This window comes from Lithobates pipiens, unplaced genomic scaffold (assembly GCF_037356315.1).
Source record: "Lithobates pipiens isolate NorthernLeopardFrog02 unplaced genomic scaffold, aLitPip1_a1.2 Scaffold_10, whole genome shotgun sequence".
Lineage (NCBI taxonomy): Eukaryota > Metazoa > Chordata > Amphibia > Anura > Ranidae > Lithobates > Lithobates pipiens.
The window spans coordinates 29,665,031-29,679,190 of NW_027507686.1; the positions used below are offsets into that span (position 1 = coordinate 29,665,031).

Sequence of the window (14,160 nt, forward strand, 5' to 3'; positions counted from 1 at the left end):
CTGTTACATCATCAGCCCGCGCCTCACTCTCAAAGCCAATCGGAGCAGGCTACTGTGTGTAGCCTGCTCGGATTGGCAGAGATTGCTACTCCAATCCGAGCAGGCTCTGTATTCATTTGAATACATCGCTCACTGGGATTGGTTCAGTGGTATATACTGTATGTAGCCGAAGCTACATACAGTATTACCGGACATCCAGAAGGCATCCCAGCAGCTGACCCGGCATATAAGACGACCCCTCCTTTTTGCTCAGTTTTTTTATGTGTAAAAGTTCGTCTTATACGCCGGAAAATACGGTATGTACCGAGCCTAAGGCCTTTTTGCACACCGCAGTTTAAAAAGAGCTCAATAGAGTGTTTTTTTTTTTACTGATATAAAATGCAGCCCATTACAATGTACCTATACAGACAGGCAAGTAAACAAGCGCTGTATATTCATTAATAAAAAAAAAATTGAAAAATCTGTGCCGATGCTCACAAATATGCACATATAAGCATAAATATTAATGAATTTTCACTAGGAATGTAATGTGTGAAAGCGCAAAAGCACACATGAATACGCGCAAAACAAAAAAGGAAATTGCGTCCTAAAAAAAGGAGATGTTGAAGCATCAGTACCGTGTGCAAGAGGCCTAACATATCTTTTATTTAAAAAAATAAAACATTTTTTTTCCTTTACAATCACACTAACTTTTTGGCTTCAGTTAATCAGTATTTCCTCTCGCTCAAGAAAGCTTGATTTTTTTGTAGGACTGGACCTTCAGCATTGTGAGAGATTTTTGTTCACGCCTTTCACATTGAGATTGCCTGCAAAGCTTCAAAATTAAAAGTATTTTGACCTCCACTGTACAGAAACAGCCTGGATTTGTTTAATCGCTGTGTACGTTTATGCAGAGAATACGTTTATTTATATTATAAATGTGCAAGTTTATTTTGTCTGATTGCTCAATATTTTATTTCAAGTTTTGTCTTTTACATATTAAAGAAAAAAAAATCTGTAATCCATCTCAGATGTTTTTGCAGATTTTAACATCTCAGGGCAGTTTTTATGGTGTGCTGAGTTATTAATATCCTGTGCATTTTAGATGTTTAATAATTATTTTTACAGGACGAATTTTAGGAGCTAATTTAGACATATGATAATAAAATGCACAAACTGTTTTATAGGGAGTACTAGTTTCTCTTTGTAGCCTCAGCAACAATCGTGATTGAACTTTCCACAGTGTTACCATTACCAGATAAAGCATGTACATTATCTCACAAAACTGAGTACACCCCTGACATTTTTTTAAAATATTTTATTATATCTATTCATGTGACAACACTGAAGAAATTACACTTTTGTTACAATGTAAAGTAGATAGTGTACAGCTTGTATAACAGTGTAAATTTGCTGTCCCCTCAAAATAACTCAACACACAGCTATTAATGTCTAAACCTCTGGCAACAAAAGTTAGTACACCCCTAAGTGAAAATGTCCAAATTGGGCCCAAACTGTCAATATTTTGTGTGGCCATCATTATTTGGCCTTAACCCTCTTGGGCATGGAGGTCACCAGAGTTTCACAGGTTGCCACTGGATTCCTCTTCCACTCCTCTGTGATGACATCACGGAGCTGGTGGATGTTGGAGACCTTGCGCTCCTCCACCTTCCATTTGAGGATGCCCCACAGATGCTCAATAAGGTTTAGGTCTGGAGACATGCTTGGCCAGTCCATCACCTTTACTGACAGCTTCTTTAGCAAGGCAGCGGTCTTCTTGGAGGTGTTTAGGGTCATTATCATGTTGGAATACTGCCGTGCGGCCCAGTGTCCAAAGGGAGGGGATCATGCTCTGCTTCAGTATGTCACAGTACATTTTGGCATTCAAGGTTTCCTCAAAGAACTGTAGCACCCCGTGCTGGCAGAACGTATGCAGCCTCAGACCATGGCACTCAGCATGACACCATGCTTGACTGTAGGCAAGACACACTTGTCTTTGTACTCCTCATCTGGTTGCCGCCAAACATGCTTGACACCATCTGAACCAAATAAGTTTATCTTGGTCCCCAGTGTTAATTTTGCAACCAGGTGATGAGTACAAAGACAAGTGTGTCTTGCCTACAGTCAAGCATGGTGTCATGCTGAGTGTCATGGTCTGGGACTGCATGAGTTACATTGGTGTAGCTTGAACTGATGTAAGTATATATATGTCATACCTGACTGATTCCTGTTGAAGCTGGAATTCACTGTAGTAGTTTTGCATTCATTGAGAAAATGCAAAGTGTTCTCTAAATGGTGCCCTTGCTGAGTGAGTGCCCTCCCATGTTCACTAAGCGCAGGGCAGCCGCTCAGTATGTGACCAAGTGGTTAGTAACAAGCAGTGTAGTAATGGTGCCTATCTCAGTGATTTCCAGCTCCCATGGGGATCTCGCATGTATGGTATTAACATTCTTCCACGGACCAATGTAACCATGCAAAAGTATGCATACCTAAATCGTTTCCTGCTCCAGTCCATGTCGATGAGCCAATTTGTCGCAGACTACAAGCTTTTTTTTTTCTATGAACTTAACAAGTGAAGCTGGAGTGAGGAGGACTCTGGGTCATTCTCCAGTTCATTGAATTGGTACATCCATGATTTATTATCTATCACTGCATCAACAAGTGGTGTTCTATGTTCTCCAAGAATAGCTAGCTCTTGGGAGAAATAAATACAATTCAGGATGCGCCCTCAAAGTGATCTTACTGGCTGCATCTACTTCCACTTGAATAGAACAAGTTAGGGATAACAGATGTTGTTCGGGGAAAGCAGGAAGCCGTGGCAGATACCCAGCAAGGGTCATGTTAAACCTCAGCCCTGTACCTTTCTTGAGCATGGAAAAAGTAATGGGACTTTAAGTGTCAAAAGGATTTTTATTTAATTCATTCTTGAGGTTCGGGATCCTGCAGAAATCAGTAATTAGCGATTTTTTGATTGGTTTGCGCAAAAGTTATAGCGTTTACAAAAAAGGGGATAGTTTTATAGCATTTTATTAATATATATATTTTTTTTACTAGTAATGGCGACGATCAGCGATTTTTATTGTGACTGCGACATTGTGGCGGACACATCGGACATTTTTGACACATTTTTGGGACCATTGTCATTTATATAGCTATTATGCTATTTAAATGCACTGATTCCTGTGTAAATTACACTGGCAGTGAAGGAGTTAACCACTAGGGGGCGAGGAGGGGTTATGTGTGTGTGACGTGTGTTGTTTTTTTTTACTGTAGGGGGCGACGCCTGGCATGCGACGTCACTGATCGTCTTTCCCTATATCAGGGAACAGACGATCGGTGACAGCCACACTAGGAAGCACGGGGAGAGGTTTGTTTACACAGACCTCTCCTTGTTCTTCAGCTCTCCCAGGGTCACAGAGCTCAGGACTGGGTGCGACCCACCGCTGGGCACTTAAAGAGCAACGTACCTGTATGTGCTTGTGCCCAGCCGTGCCATTCTGCCGACAGTAAATGTGCAGGAGGCGGTCCTTAAGCGGTTAATACACTATGGGAGTTTAGCCTTATGTAAAAGGAAAACTTTAAATTAAAAAAAATATGGTGGTTGCGCTTGCTGATCTCTGTTTGAAAATGGGACATAGCAACCTTTTACCCAACCGTCAGTATTCAGACAAGATTTGGAAAGTGCCATGAAAAATCTTTACAAAATTTGCACAATTTTGGAAAGCATTTTTGAATTCTCCAGGTTACAGGCAGCTTGCTGAGCCTTAGGGATGCTTCATTTAAAGTGACAGTAAACACTGCTGGGATACTTGTACCTACAGGTAAGCTTACCTGTAGGTACAAGGAATATCTCCTAAATGTGGACCATTGAAGAGATTCAGTGTTGCTTCAGCCGGCACATGCGCTCTGAGAGAATGGTATACCTGTGCCATTCCCTCAGAACTCTGTGCCGTGGCCTGCTTGCACAGGAGTGGCATCATTGTGGCCCAGTCATCAAAGCAGCCACAGCCTGTGAACCTGGAAGGAAGACTGAGTTAAGATGAAAGCCTCTACAGCGGTGACAGCACGCCGCTGGAGGGCTTCACTTTAAGGTAAGTATTTCATATTGTGCTAGTATGCCCCACATATTAGCACATTATACTCTTAACTTGCAGGAAGTTTTTTTTTTTTTTTTTTTTAACCACTTCCCACCCGGCCAATGCATATACACGGCCGGGTGGGAGCCGTCTACTCCTGATAGGACGTTCGGGAACGTCATTCAGGAGTAGCGGGATCACGCGCGCGCGCGCCCGCGCAGCGGCGCGATCCCGATGTGCTCGTGTCACCCGGACACGGCACATCTCAGATCGGCAGGAGGGCTCTGTGATTGGCCCTCCTGATCACATGACGGCCGTGTCCAATCACGGCCGTCATGTGATGTAAACAAACAGCCGGTTGCTAGGCAATCGGCTCTCCTCTCCTCACACGGAAGTCACCGCTGAGGAGAGGAGAGCAGAACGCTGCAGCCGGCTGATGATCAGTGAGTATGGGCTGCTTTTTACAGCTTTTTACTCACTGATCATCAGTGTAGTGTACACACACAACACACCACACAGTACAAACACAGTCCCCACATATGTCCCCAAAACACACATGTCCCCAAAACATACATGTCCCCAAATAATAAAAACACATGTCCCTAATAATAAAAACATGTCCCCCACATATGTCCCACTAAAATCACATGTCCCAATGATTATCTGCACACATATGTACGTGATCACCTGCACACATATGTACATGATCATTTGCGTACATATGTCCGTGATCACACAAACCAATTATTATACACTTAACGGAATTTTTTTTACCAAAAACATGTAGCAGAATACATTTTGGCTTAAATTTATGACAAAATTAGATTTTATTGGATTTCTTTTCAAATAGAAAAAAGAAAATATTGTTTTTTTTCCAAATTTCCGCTATTTTTGCGCTTATATCGCAAAAAAAAAAAAACGGAGTCGTGAATAAATAACACCAAAATAAAGCTCTATTTGTGCGAAAAAAATGATAACAATTTCATTTGGGTACAGTGTAGCATGACCGCGCAATTGTCACTGAAAGAGCGAGAGCGCTGAAAGCTGAAAATTGGGCTGGGAAGGAAGGGGGTGAAAGTGCCCTGTATTGAAGTGGTTAATGTGCAGCATGAGTTTACTACCGCTTTTAATAAATCATATACATTTTATGAAATCTCTGAGACTGAATTGAAACCTATGTACTGTATGTATTTTTTTAACAAGTGTGATTATCTCATTTTTAATGTATTTCATATTTAATTTACACGTGTGAACATTATAATGATTTTTGGAGGAGCCTGAATGTTGAGCTCCGGTCAGTGACTTTGCGTAGGCTGAGATCATAAGTTTTCTACAGGCAGGAGGAAGCCTTTCCTTAGTCTCCTCTCCCCCAGTGGTCAGACTGCAAAATAGCAACCTTGTAGCAAGTCACAAGGTAAGAGGCTGCAGATTCATATATCATTTACTTCCTGGAATCCATCTGTCCTTAGCTAAAGCATGCAGGCAGGGGTGTGTGCTTAGTTGATAAATCCCCTCTTCCCCTTCTTGAAGACTCATGAGATGTATCTTATTGTCTTGTTCTAGGCCAGAAACCAGAAAGCCACTAAGGAAATATAAAGAAAAAACGTTAAAACAAGTAAATACTGTATAATATACCTTCCTATCTATTTACTAATGCTAGCAGCATAAGGATTAAAATAAGGCAATGCTGACTGAGAGAGCTTAGTTATGCTTTGTTAGTACCATACCTTGTACTGATTTTTCTTTTGTTTATTTATCTAAACTTAGGCTTTAACTACTTGCCGTTGTCAGCATAAGGGGGAAAAAAAGACGATCACCGGCTTCTGTCAGAGGGACATCATTCCCTCACTCAGAAAGCTGCGGCTGTGCCCACCAGTGTCACTTGCCAGTGCGCACTCTGCCACCTACCAGTGCCAGTCTTCAATGCCCACCAGTGCTGCCAATCAATGCCCATCAGTGTCTAATAATCAATGCCACAGATCAGTGCTGCCTATTGGTGTCACCTACCAGTCCCATCAGTGGCACCTATCAGTGCCCATCAGTGGCACCTATCAGTGCCCATCAGTGCAGCCTTAGTGCACATCAGTGAAGGAGAAAAATTACCGGTTTTCAAAATTTTATAACAAACTGTGAAACAGTTTTGTGTTTTTTTTTTTTTTTTCAAAATTTCAGTCCCTTTTTGTTTTTGTTTTTTAATACTTTATTTCTCTGCAGGAATACATGACATAGATCATTAAAGATAATTACATAAGACAACTTATCAAATCAATTTTCAAAACAAAAACGTATTATTTTAACCAATGAAACACGATGTATTCCTGCCAGTTTATTTTTTTTATAAACAACTAACAATATTACAATAACAATTCCCCACAACAACCCTCTGCTCCAAAGCCCTGGATCCCATGGGGGACTTATAGAACTGAGAAGAGAGAGAGAAAAAAAAAAGGGGGGGGATCCCAAATTAAATAAGTATAAATATGTCGCCACTGCCGACAGGGGAACCAGTGCCACATCACTTACTAACTAATCTATTCCTCTAGTTCCTCTCCAATCAACCTATTCCCTTCACCTTTTCCCTTCATCTGATTGTAAGATGAAAGTCCCTTTTTGTTTTATTTAGTAAAAAATAAAAAACCCAGCAGCAATTAAATACCACCAAAAGAAAGCTCTATCTGTGTGACAAAAATGATAAAAATTTCATTTGGGTTAAACTGTAGCATGACCGCGCAATTGTCATTCAAAGAGTAACAGCATTGAAAGCTGAAAATTGGTCGGGGCAGGAAGGGGGTTTAAAGCGGAGGTCCACCCTAAAATGGACCTTCCGCTCATCGGAAACCTCCCCCCCTCCGGCGCCACAATTGCCACCTTTCAGGGGGGAGGGGGGTGCAGTTACCTGGATAATCCAGGTAAATGCACCCACTTCCGGGATAGCTCTCTGCGGAAAGGGGCGTAGATTATGCGCCTTTCCGCAAGTGCCCGCCCCTTTCCGCAAGTGCCCCGCTGCCTGCTGGGAAAACACACAGATCCCAGAGGCAGCGGGGACCGTCCTTATTGCGCAGCGCGGCTCGCGCATGCGCAGTAGGGAACCGGGAAATGAAGCCGAAAGGCTCCATTTCCTGATTCCCACACCCAAGATGGCAGCACCCGAGAAACGATCTACAGATCGGCTTCGGGTGCCGACATCGCGGGCGCGCTGGACAGGTAAGTGTCACTATTTTAAAAGTCAGCAGCTGCAGTATTTGTAGCTGCTGGCTTTTAAAAAAAAAAAAAAAAAACGCGGAGTCCCGGCGGACTCCCGCTTTAAGTGCCCAGTAAGCAAGTGGTTAAGCATGCCCACATGATAATTAAAGAAAAATGTAGGTGATATCCAGGAATCTGTCACGTTGCCACAGATGGAAACCTACATTACAATTTAAACACATATACAAAAAAAATGTCATCGCATTAGATGCTTCCACTTTTATTTTTCAACCTACCAAGCTATACTTTCACATTAATATGATCTATCAACACTCTGCAGTGCCGCAAGAAATACAGAGATAAGGAAGGATAAACCCCCAACAGGAAATACAGTGATGAAGCAGGATAAACCCCTCGCAGGTAGCAGCCCTGCCCTCACTAAAGACATTCCGTCCATTCCCTTTGCCAGTCTGTAAAAACACAAATTTGCAATTTCTTGCCTTTGGCTTCTGCTATTGTTTGTAGACTTTCTTTTTCTTGTTTGAAAATATTTATACATAATTCTTGTATACATAACATTCTTTATTTTCTGCCTGGAATGTTGAGTGCCTGTTTGTAGAGATTTGATAGTGGTCTGTACTGTAAGTTTATCTTTTCACATTGAAGCTTTGTATATTCAAGCCTAACCTGTGCTTGGGATTAGCATAATGAGAGAAGCACTCTTTGCATCAAAACATACAGTGCCTTGAAAAAGTATTTTTGAAAATTATGAAATTTTCCACATTTTGTTATGTTACAACCAAAAACGGAAATGTTTTTTATTGGGATTTTATGTGATAGACAAACACAAAGTGCCACATAATTGTGAAGTGGAAGTAAAATGATAAATGGTTTTCAAAATGTTTTACAAATATCTGAAAAGTGTGGCGTACATTTGTATTCAGCCCCCTTTACTCTGATACCCCTAACTAAAACCTAGTGGAACCAATTGCCTTCAGAAGTCACCTAATTAGTAAATAGTCCTCCTGTGTGTAATTTAATCTCGGTTTAATAAATGCAGCTGTTCTGTAAAGCCCTCAGTGGTTTGTTAGAGAACCTTAATGAACAAACGGCATCATGAAGATCAAGGAACACATCAGACAGGTCAGGGATAAAGTTGTGGAGAAGTTTAAAGCAGGGTTAGGTTATAAAAAAAAAAAATATCCCAAGCTATGAACATCTCACGGAGCTCTGTTCAATCCATCATCCGAAAATTGAAAGAGTATGGCACAACTGCAAACCTACCAAGACATGGCCGCTCACCTAAACTGACAGGCCAGGCAAGAAAAGCATTAATCATGCCAAGCTACTCCCATGGTAACTCTGGAGGAGGTGCAGAGATCCACAGCTCTGGTGGGAGAATCTGTCCACAGGACAACTATTAGTCGTGCTCTCCACAAATCTGGCCTTTATAGATGAGTGGCAAGAAGAAAGTCATTGTTGAAAGAAAGCCATAAGAACTCCAAGTTTTTTTGGCCCAAAAGCAAAATACTATGTGTGGCAGAAAACTAACACTGCACATCACCCTGAACACACCGTCCCCACCGTGAAACGTGGTGGTGGCAGCATCATGTTGTTAAGATACTTTTCTTCAGTAGGCACAGGGATGCTGGTCAGAGTTGATGGGAAGATGGATGGAGCCAAATACAGGGCAATCTTCGAAGAAAACCTGTTAAGAGTCTGAAAAAGACTTGAGACTGGGGCGGAGGTTCATCTTCCAGCAGAACAACAACCCTAAACATACAGTCAGAGCTACAATGGAATGGTTTAGATCAAAGCATATTCATGTGTTAGAATGGCCCAGTCTAGATCTAAATCCAATTAAGAATCTGTGGCAAGACTTGGAAATTGCTGTTCACAGATGCTCTCTCCATCCAATCTGACAGAGCTCCAATCAATCTCTAGATGTGCAAAGCTGGTATAGACATCCCCAAAAAGACTAACAGCTGTAATTGCAGTGAAAGGTTCTACAAAGTATTGACCCCGGGGGAGCTGAATACAAATGCACGCCACACTTTTTGCATATTTATTTGTAAAAAGTTTTGAAAACCATTTATCATTTTTCTTCCATTTCACAATTATGTGCCACATTGTGTTGGTCTATCACATAAAATCCCAATAAAATACATTTACGTTTTTGGTTGTAACATGACAAAATGTGGAAAATTTTAAGGGGTATGAATACCTTTTCAAGGCACTGTAACAAATACACTCAGTTGAGGTACAATCCTTTATACAGCAAAAAGAAATGTTCACTTGCTTTTCATGGGGGACCCATTGTAAAGAACAGCCTTGCAAAGAAGGACATCCACACGGGTATTCCTTCAGTCTGTGTATGATTTACTCAGTAATAGTAGCGTATACTGGATCATAGAGCATCAAAGGCAGAGTGACAAAGTGCAAGAATAAACACACAGTTTTTATTCCATATTATGTCTTCGACACTATTCTATATCTTGGGCACACATCCATGGGAAATTTACAGTGAAAACACACTTGACCTGCGCAAATGGTGTCGATTAAGACTAATGAAAAAAACAACAAGATGGGAGCAGCTTGTTATAAGTGAAATAAAATAGTCAAAGTAATTAATAAAAATTAATTAAACCGCGCACTCTGTGAATAATTACAATCCCAATATGCAGAATTTTCAAAGATTGTGACTGCAAATAATTTATACAAATATATATAGTGTCCCAAGTGGTGCACAAATTGCACCAAAATATACATGCAAAAAAACTGTGATGCAATAAAGTTCATTCAGTTTTCAGTGCTCTATGATGTATTCCGGGTCTTGGTTAAAATATTCCACCACCATCAACACCGGCCACACATCCTACTCACCAGAATCCCATGACACCCATTACAGGTATCATAATAGGCCCCAGCAACAATTCCAACCGAAATTCCCAACGGCTACAAAGGTTGTCAGCAACAGGATTCAATTGGCATCGATTGCTGGATGTTTTCAATGGATATACTCCAGATGGATGTAATGTCCTCAGCAGGAAACCAGTGTTATTAGTGGAAAATAAAGAAAGATGGAACGTCCATGGTGAAGTATGTTTAGCATTTATTCCAAAAAGATTCCATTAAAAGTTTAAAAAACATCTTAAAAGCAGAACAAATGGTTTTTCTTCAGCAGCTGACACTTCCACGTGTTTGAAAAAACGCCGTCAGCGTTCCGGGCTGCGTTACAAACGGAGGTGATGTGTCTCAATCAATACACCCTGCATGTTTTATCAGCAAGCTCTGGCGTCACCCCTGAAGATCTTGTTGCATGTTAATATTTCACGCCATATTGTTGCTCATCTTAACAGTCCCTCCTGTTTTCCGAGTTCTTTATTTTTTTAGATGGGTATGTTGTTAACATTATTGGTTTCAGTTTGGACAAATGTGGCCACTATCTCATAGGTGGATGGATGATTCAGATCTACAGGCTCAGAGCGAAAAATACTAATGCCATATTTTACAGTACAGGTATGAAGACTGCATTTAAAAAATAGATACCCGTTGTATGGGCTGAGCCATTCAACACAACTGATCAAAGTCCAAAAACAGGTACAATACAGTACATAATCATAAAAAGGGGAGAATTTGGGAATTTGGGACTTTGAAATAAGCCATGGCCGGGTATGGTCGTGTGCCTCATCTTTAGAGGAAAAGGAGCAAAACTGCAACAAAAAGGGTTGGACTTTATATGAAGCTTATGGTAACAAAATGAATAGAATGGTGGATAGTAAAGTATTTAATAATACATAGATACATGTTTACATACATTCAATTTCATACACATAGAAATGCACACTTCCATAGTACCAATTACTGAAACAGTAATATCTGTTAATAACATTTTTATAAACATTAATCACATCATAAGATTAAGGAATCCACCAAAATTCATTATTGGATATACATATATTGCAAGATAGTATCTGCACGGTGTATGGTCTTTCTGATCCCTGTCACAATAAAAATTGTATATATGAGCACCTATCTTAATGGGCATGTAATTGAAATACATGACATTTGGTAGCTCGTTTTGCGCCTTTAAACCGCTCTTCGGGAGCAGAAATGTGATGCATCTGCAATGGGAGAGTAAGTTACATAAACTAGCTTGTATCAATATAGGGGAGGATAGATAGAAAACACCCCCCTCTATTTTATTCAAGATCACTTACAGGTAAATTTGCACTTAATGGCGCAATGTCAGGGACCGTGAGCCACCCAAGGGCATCAGTATCGGGAGCTGAAGGGGCATGTTCAGCTGCGGCACCCATCAAAGACAACGCACCAGGCGAATCAGAGCACACCGAGCACTCCTGATGTAAACATGGGAATCATCAGTGATGAGTGAGTCAATCAATATTGGGGCTATGTGTGTGAATTAATAATTAAAAGTGAGTGGACTGGATAGTAAAGATGGTTAGTGCAGAAATGAAAACTGATATTGTTGTGACTAAGCGGGGATGTGAAGGTGGAAGACCATAATGGAAGGTCGCCACCAAGACACTCAAATGCAGAGGAAGGGAAAGTGGGGGAGGGGGGCAAGGAGGGGGTGGCTCGTTAGGGCTCTTTTTAAATACCTGGTGCTTGAAGGGAGGGAGGGAAAACAGTCCATACCTTTTTGTTGCATCTTTTGCTGCTTTTCCTGCTGCATTTTGGCTCCTTTTCCACATACAATACATAGGTAGCACATTCCTGCATTGTATGTTGGCCTCCTCAAATGAGTATGACCTCTTTATGCAAACAAAATCTCAACTTTCACTGGTCCAGTGCTACCATGCACCCCAATAGATTTCATTTGCTAAAGCACTGTCTAATTCACCGTCTGTACTGTTTTTAATAAAATCCTTGTTTTATTTCAGGCCGGGTTTATATATGTGTGAATGCGGGTTTGTGCCTGGGGTCCGGTGCGTTCCTGGTCACCTGTTCAGGTGCGAATTAGGTCATAATTTTTGCATGAATTCGCACCTAAATTTTACGCAAAGACCCACAGGAATCTTTTTGAATACAGAGCGCGGCTACCCCAGGCATGTGTGAACCGGCTCCATTGAGGGACCATCACATTCACCTGTCATGCGAATTGGAAGCAGGGAAGCCTTATTGTTTTTACATCTCATTGCTGCTAGCCTCCTACAACAATGTAAGGCTCATGTCAGCCCCCTTGTGATAGCAATATAAGAGAAAACATGTATAAAATAAAGACACACATAATAAACAACACCTACCCAGCAAGTCCCTCATTCCACCCCCGTCCCATAAACACACACATATCAACAAAAGTGCATGCGCTGGACATGCCTATGTACGAAAATGATGATTGTGCTGCACATATTATGTATCCCTGCATCCTCATGATAGCAGATGTTGCTAGGGCCATTGTCCACATTCCACTCTAAATTGATGACCAGTTCTTAAATATTCTCTATGTGCAAATGTTAATACTGACATTTTTCACCATTTCATGGGCGCACTCATTCTCATTGTTTGACATGTTTGTTATCTACTAGAGCTGCATGATTCTTGCCAAAATGAGAATCGCAATTGTTTTCCTTAGAATAAAGATCACAATTTGATCATGATTCTCTCACGATTCTTGTGGCATAATCATCTTTCATATTATACAAAAAAGGGGCGAACTTTACTGTTTTTTTTTTAAAATTCATTAAAGTGTATTTTTTCCAAAAAAATGTGTTTGAAAGACTGCTGCGCAAATACAGTGTGACATAAAATGTTGCAACAACCATCATTTTATTCTCTAGGGTCTCTGCTTATAAAAAAAAAAGAAAATATATATATATATATATATATATAAATGTTTTGGGGTTCTAAGTAATTTTCTAGCAAAAAATACTGATTTTAACTTGTAAGCATCAAGTGTCAGAAAAAGGCTTAGTCTTTAAGGCCCCTTTCACACAGGGCGGATCCGCTCAGCGGACACCACTAGGTCAGCAGGAGATTGCTCCTTTGATCCCCGCTGAGCCGGTGGATGACAGGTCTCTCAGAGCCCTGCTGATCTCTATGGGAAGATCAGATGAAAACAGACAGCATGGCTGTTTTCATCCGATCTGCTGGACGGATGGCGAACGTATCACCATCCGTCTGTTTTCAGTGGATCGTGTCGGATCAGATGGCAGGCAGGTGTCAGCGGACATATCTCCGTTGACATCCGCCTGCCCATACATGTTAATGGGCGGCTCGCTCAGATCCTCCTGAAAAAGGGCCAGACAGATCCGAGCGGGTCTATCGGGTGAAAGGGGCCTTTGTGGTTAAACTGACCTAATTTACAGGGCGAAGTTCATTCCTTTTGATCTAAAAGAACCAAATGTTACAATGTTTCTCTTTTTCTCAGCTTTAAGCGATGTTTTGAAAAACTTGGCAGGCTGCTTGATTTTTTTTGGTCAGCAGCGAGCAGAGTCCCCTCTGCATTGAATCGGGAAAATGCTGTTTTAAGATTGCAAGGGGAGTAGAATCTACGAGATCAGCAGAGGTTCAGTTTAAGAAATATTGATAAAAATAAATTATACCTCCAAGTGTGTACTGCAAAAATATTTAAAGGATAATGTAAGTAGCGCTCATAACAATGTAACAAATGTGCAAAGTGAAAAAATGCTCAATCTATCACCCCGTTATGCAGTGATGTAGAGAACTACATGGCCTTATGACAAGGTGTCACAAGCACATTGGTGTGGTGGAAGTTTGAAGGAGTTGGTGAAGATTGATTCCTTTGTGTGATCTTCAACATTCTGTTTAATGGACTTGTAGTTCTCCATATCACTGCATCACGGGGTGATAGATTGAGCATTTTTTCACTTTACACATTTGTTACATTGTTATGAGCTCTACTTACATTATCCTTTAAATATTTTTGCAGTACACA

The 14,160-nt window shown here is 40.9% G+C and overlaps 1 protein-coding gene across 5 annotated transcripts in view; it reads left to right on the forward strand.

Annotated features, from left to right (window-relative positions):
* BANP (BTG3 associated nuclear protein) overlaps positions 1 to 14,160 on the forward strand; it is a 587,215-nt gene that overhangs the window by 207,611 nt on the left and 365,444 nt on the right. The window lies entirely within an intron of this gene.